This window comes from Martes martes (genome assembly GCF_963455335.1).
Source record: "Martes martes genome assembly, chromosome: 12".
Lineage (NCBI taxonomy): Eukaryota > Metazoa > Chordata > Mammalia > Carnivora > Mustelidae > Martes > Martes martes.
In genome coordinates, this window is record NC_137900.1 from 61049514 (window position 1) to 61056194 (window position 6681).

The 6681-nt window shown below is 49.1% G+C and overlaps 1 long non-coding RNA gene across 1 annotated transcript; it reads left to right on the forward strand.

Moving 5' to 3' along the window:
- Nucleotides 1-3921: 3921 nt before the first annotated feature.
- LOC308353439 lies at nt 3922-5507 on the forward strand. Its single transcript, XR_013967778.1, has 3 exons — nt 3922-4093; nt 4961-5040; nt 5213-5507. It is a non-coding gene; the product is annotated as an uncharacterized lncRNA (long non-coding RNA).
- Nucleotides 5508-6681: the final 1174 nt, after the last annotated feature.

A 6681-nucleotide genomic window follows, 5' to 3' on the forward strand; every position in this document is an offset into this window, starting at 1 on the left:
AACAGAAGGGAGATGTGGAAGATTCAGGCCCCAGAGAGGACGGCCCGAATCCCCGTACCAGCTCTGCGTTCTGTGACAAGTTACGAAACCACGTTGTGCCTGAGTTGTCTAATACAAACTTTGGGCGCATAGTGCCGCTCACTTCATAGAGTTTTTGAAAGCTTACATAAATTCCTACATGCAGAGCACTTAGAAGATGCCCTCCACATAGACACGCCTAGTGAGAATTCGTTCCTATTCCTCGTGTAAGCTTTCTTCATTCTCTCTGTGTAAGACAAGGTCATTGTCTTACACAGACAAGGTCATTGTCTTACACAGATTTTACTTACTTTTTACGTTTCTGTCCCCATCATTAGAGTAAGCTCTGTCAGGGAGAGGTAGGGCACATTTGCTGACTGAATGAACAAATGAAAGAAAGGATGAATGGTTACTTGCGGTCCTGGCTCTCACTAAATGAACCTGATCAGAGACCAGGCTTCTTGTTTGTGGTACGTGGGAAATGTTGTTTTTTGTTTTTGTTTGTTTGTATTTGTTATTTTTTTTAACCAAAACTTTTGAGCTTCTACTTTGCAATTTCAGGCTCCTGTCTGATCTGAAGTATAATGTTTATAAAGCCCTGATGCCTCCTGCACCACCAGGATCTTTACCGCGTAAATCTTCTTGGGCATGTTTGCTTTCTGGGTATAAGCTGTAGTAGTAAGCTGATAGTCAATTTTGTCTTGCCTTCTAAAATTCACATGTATCAGGGGCACCTGGGTGGCTCAGTGGGTTAAAGCCTCTGCCTTCGGCTCAGGTCATGATCTCAGGGTCCTGGGATGGAGCCCCACATCAGGCTCTCCGCTCAGCCTCTCTGCCTACTTGTGATCTTTGTCTGTCAAATAAATAAAATCTTTTAAAAAATAAAAATAAAATTCACACGTATCAGTAGTTTTTTCCTAGTGAAAGCCCTGGGTTGGAAGAAAGGAATATTCCCCGCGAATACGTGATAGGACCTTGAACAATTCACTTTTATGGCCCAGAGCTCTATTTTCTCACTTGTTAGGAAAGAGGTGATTTCACTAGCTGTGAGGAGCGAAGAGTCTGGACCACACATTCAGCAGCCCAACTTTTAAGACTCCCACAGGAGAGATGGGCCTCCAAAACACCTCGCTCTGAAAGCCAATGGGGCTCGTGCCTGCAAGACCCAGAGGACTTAGGCCAGCAAAGAAATCGTTTTAAGGGGCGCCCAGCACCACCACTGTCTCCCCGGGGCTCGGCCCAGGGAAACGAAGCCAGAGTGCCCATTTCCCCATCTTTCCCTGGGGCAGATTAGATCGCACAGTCTACATGCCACTGCCTGAGGCTCTGGCTTCTAATACAGCACCCAGCGAGGGACTGGCTGCCATCCTCCAGATCCTCCTGCCTTCTCCCCTCCAGCCTGCTCCCACAGTAACATCCAGTCACGGTTATCTGCCTGGAAGGAACTCGTCCACACATCTAGTGCCCCAGGCTTCGCAGCTGCCACCCAAGGGACAGGCCCCCAAATCAAATCAGCTGTAAATAAAGCAGAAGCAGACATCTGCGTTTTGCGGGCTGGAGTAAAATGTAAGTGTTCTCACCACAAAGAACGGAAAGAAGAAGAGAGAAAGAAAAGACAGAAAGGTAGTAAGTGTATGAGGTAACACGTGTGCAATTAAATTAACTCAATGGTAGGACTCCTTTCGCAATGTGAATACCTTGAACCATCCTGTTACACACTTTAAATACCTTACAATTTTATTCATCACCTTAGTAAAGCTGAAAAAAAGAACAAAGCCTGGCCTCAAGTAGGTAGCTAACACTACTGACACGGTCCTATTCAGGGATGAAGGGAAAAGGGCTTGGGGTCACTGAAAACAAGTTTCAGATGGAAGGAATATGATGAAGCAGCAGCTCCAGAACTTGGAGAGAAGACCTAAGCACGGCCAAGTCACATGTGTCACAGCAACACTCAATGCCTACGATGTCCTAAAACTCATGTGGCCATCGTCAGATAAGAAGCGTGGACAACAGCATGTCCATTCAGGGGAGAGGGCGTTCACTTTGCTGTGGGCAGGAAAGCAACCCCCACCCCCGCGCCCCGAGGATGTCTGGTGCCCTCTGGGCCTTAAGGCAGAGATTCTCAAGGCTGAAGCCGGGACAGGAAGATGCTTCCCGTCCAGGAGGTAGTATAAGACTAAGCCAGACCAGAACTCCTGGAGCCCCGGGTTGCACAGGACAGTGCTGCGAAGACAGCACTGTGGCTATCCAGAGGACCCTGGCTCCTGGGGAGGGAGGACAGATTTCCATCCTTCAGGCCTTCAGATCAGAACCAAAAGCTCTGTCTCTTTTGTATTTGTAACAACCAGCCACTGGGCCGACTAAGCCACCTGGGGGCCCCTTTGCATCCATTCTAAAAGGGACTCTAATCCCATGACTATGAGCTTGGTGAGATTCCCCTCATTCACATACCTAGATACTCAACAAATGATGGGTAGTGAATAAATAAATGAATGAATGAAGAAATACACAAGGCCGTCTTGAGTCCATCAAAGGAACAAAGCAGGGTGACAGAGTGTGAGTTGGTGGGACAGATGAGCCATTTAGAAGGAGCTCTGTCTGGTGGGCAGCTTCTGCAACCTTTGGCAAAGAAAGTGGGAGGAGACACCCACCTTTCGTAGATCAGCCTTTGTCCAGCCTCGGACCAGTGTGTGCAGGGCACTGTGTGGCCTTTATCTCCCCTCTGTCTGGCCAAAGATGCTTTCTGATTGATGTTTGTAGGACACAGAGACAATAAACACAAGCAAGTGCCTGGCTTTGGCAGGGAGAGGTTTTGGGTTGAATTCTTTCCCCCATTAATAGGGCCCATGATGGCAGAAGGCATTAGGAAATCTTTACCAAACATTTTGAAACACCTGCATGTTCGGGTGCACCAGACCAGGGCTCAAAGCCAACTGAGTGCATTTGAAAGTTCTCTTATTACGGGTCCGACTGGCTGCCCTCTGTTTAGATGAACCGTTCCGGAGCTAGAGGGAGGCAGAGGCCGTCATCGCTCTTCCGGGGGATGTTCTCATGGATGCCTGGGGCCTGGTGGGAAGAACACTATTTTGGGTGCTGACAGACCTGGGTTTGGAGGTTGACATCACCCATCTACCAGCTGGTTTACTGGGGGAGCTCCGTACAATCCCCTCCTCTTGCCAAGTCATCTAAATCTGAAAACATTCCCCCCAGCCCTGAGGAAAGAGCACCAAGGAGAGGCTGACAGGGGTGGGGCGCTACAGGCAGGATGGGGGGAGAGTAAAGGTGGGGGCTGGGCTGCAAGGGCCAGGCCGGTGCTACCAGGCAAAGAGCCTGTTACAGGCAGTGGCCTTGACTTGGAGGCCCAGTCAGACCCCCCAGAGAGAACTGAGAGGGCCTATAAAATATAAGTAAGGAAAAGATGACAGCCCGCTTCCCTGCTTTTCCAACTACAATTTAGATTTTTCTTTGGTCAAGCACGTGGGCCACAAACCATGGTATAGCAGGGGACCTGTGACTTTGTCACCTGCCAGAGTCACATATGTTTCATAGCACATTGCAATTGTTGCACAGTCCGTGAATTATCACTTCCATTCATCACCTCTTCAAAAGCATAGTCATTATTAGACCCACTGCTTGATTTTGTCCTTCAATGCGTTACTAAAGTAGCATTTATTCTCCATATCGCAGATTTGTTTATATTTTGGTGACTGTATTTCAATTTGATCGATTCCCTTTGTACTTATTTTAGGCACTGGAAACAGCATTCTGAAAAGCAGTCCACAGGCATGGCCAGCCTGCCAAAGGAGTGAGCTCACGGCACACAGAAAGGTTAAGAACCCAGAGGAGTGGCCAGCAGATGGGAGGTTCTGAAAACACAGGCATGTTCAGTTCCGTTTCAACATCCTTTTCAGAAGACACAAAGCCCTTTGTTGCTCATGTCTGTTGCCCTGGACAGTTGATCAAGGGCCAACAGAGAACAGGATGGAGACGAGGGCCCCCAGAGACATAAAGGAAAGTCACTGCTGACATTCCCCACCACCATCCCCTGACACGTGGTACAACCGAATCTAAGCACGTAAGTTAGAGCTGAAACCGGCGGAGGCTCGGGCACTCCGGCCCCTTAGGGGTCTCTCCCTCAGCAGCTGTCTGCCTAAAACTCCCAGCCGGCTCCTAACACCTGCCGGCCAGCTGCCGGCCAGCTCCCAGACCCAAAATGTCTTTCCTCAAGGTCAAGATGAGAACTTTATGGTCTTTGTTTGAGGACTTTGTTTGAGAACAACTGCTATTTGATCACGGAGTGTATGAGCCAAAGCTCAATGCTAAACACCCACTCAAACTTTGCCATTTCCCTGTTTCATTAAGAAGGTTATTGTGGGGACGCCTGGGTGGCTCAGTTGGTTGAGCCGCTGCCTTTGGCTCAGGTCATGATCTCAGGGTCCTGGGATCGAGTCCCACATCGGGCTCCTTGCTCAGCAGGGAGCCTGCTTCTCTCGCTGCCTCTGCCTGCCTCTCTGCCTGCTTGTGTGTACTCTCTCTCTGACAAATAAATAAATAGAATCTTTAAAAAAAAAAAAAAGAAGGTTATTGTGGAGTCTGGCCATGCCTCAAGGACACATTAACTCTGGGAACAGCCCTTTTCTCCACGTCAGTCCCGGGGGATGGAAGAGTGAGGCCAGGAGCCGAGAGGAAGGGGCTCAGATCAAAGAGGAGAGAGGCTCTGCCGGGAACTGGTATGGATGGCTTAAGATCCGACCCCTAGGGATAGCAAAGCTCTAGCTCTATCATCAGATTTACTGCTCCAGAAATATTTCCCCAGTCACCTGCAGCTTATGTGTAGGTAAGGATATGTGGAGAGTGTGGGAAGTTATTTGCTGTCCTTACAGGGCCTCCAGGTTTCTACAGGGGCACAGTAAGTGAAGAATGCTCTCTTTCTTTTTCCTAGGAATCCAGGGCTCTTAAAAAAAAAAAAAAAGGCAAACAATAAACCTCGCCAATCTCATTTACTTACCAAAGAGCAAACAGGTGGGTTGCTGCGTTGCTGGTTGGAGGAGGGTGGAGGAGGAAAAGTCCCCTTGTTGGCTACCACCCACGGGAACACTGCTCATGGAAAGAACATGATGCCAGCTACTAGGACACCTGGGTCCCAGCCCTACCCTGCCTCTCACTAACCCTCTGCTTGACTTTCCTTTCCCAGCGTGCCTCAGTTTCCCTGTTGGAAAGTTAACTACTGCTGCTCCTGAACACAGACCAGTCTGCAGTCCTGGCTGGATGTCCCCTCCCCACCAGGTGTGGGCAGTCTAAGAGTTCTACTGGTGCCATAGGCCCTCCGAGGCAGGGGAGCTGCAGTCCCACCCAACGAGTCGGGAGTTCTGTGTGGCCCGAATGGTGGCTTTCACTTGTTCTTTCATTCATGCATGCATTCATTCATTAAGTGCTGTCTGGACATTTTTCCACTTCTAAGAATAAAACATGTTTATTGTAAAAATTTCAAACACAATGAAAATCTAAAATTGCTACCAGTATTTTCCTAGTACTGCCTCCTAAAGGAAACAATTGACTGTTCTGTTTATTATACCTACTTTTTTTATTCCTTTTTTTCCTTCCTTCCTTTCTTCTTTCTTTCCTTCCTTTTTTTTTTTTTTTTTTTTGGTAGCATGTGAACACGTTTTATTTGAGCAATCTGGAAGTCCCTAGATTAAAACATCAGAGTTCCTTTCCAGTACTTTCAACCCCGAATTCCACTCCCCTCTGCAGACAGTCACTGTTAATATTCTGGGTAGCATGGGGCGCCTGGGTGGCTCAGTGGGTTAAAGCCTCTGCCTTCAGCTCAGGTCATGACCTCGGGGTCCTGGGATCAAGCCCCAGGGAGCCTGCTTCCCTTCCTTTCTGCCTGCTGCTCTGCCTACCTGTGATCTCCGTCTGTCAAAAAAATGAATAAAATCTTAAAAGAAAATATTCTGGGTAGCTTGCTATCCGAATGTGCTGTCCAGCACTAGCCGGTGGGAGGTCACTGCTGCCTGTGCAGCCCGGCTCAGCCCCTCCTCACCCTGTGCCTGCCCCCTTCTCAGGGAGGTGGCATGCCTTCTGTCCCCCAAAGTCCAGGGGCACAGGTGATTCCTCCAGTCGTCTCCTGAGTGATTCTCTCACACGGCTCCACCCACAGTGAATGATGGAGGGCGGAGGAGATTTGGGCACTCCAAGAACTCCTGAGCCTGCTGGCCTTTTATAGGCGGGATGGAGGTGAGCAATAACGACGGCAAAGCTGGGTGCAGGACATCTTAGCATGTCCCACATGTGTAGTCCAGACCTTCCCTCGGGTTGTAGGGGAACTAAGCATCTATTATGTAGTTTCAGCCTTTGGGGGTCTCAGCTGAAACACTGATGGAGAGAATCCCACCTCAATATCCAGTCACAGATGCCACCATTTATTTAACCAGCTTTCAGTGATGGACATTGGGCTGGTGTGTGTGTGTGTGTGTGTGTGTGTGTGTATGCACACACACAGTCTCAAGACCTATCTCAGGCAGGCTTTTAAATTAGCTGCTGAGGGGCACCTGGGTGACTCAGCTGGTTGAGCATCTGTTTTCAGCTCAGGCCACGATCCCAGGGTCATGGGATCGAGCCCCGCACTGGGCTCCTTGCTCAGCGGGGAGCCTGCTTCTC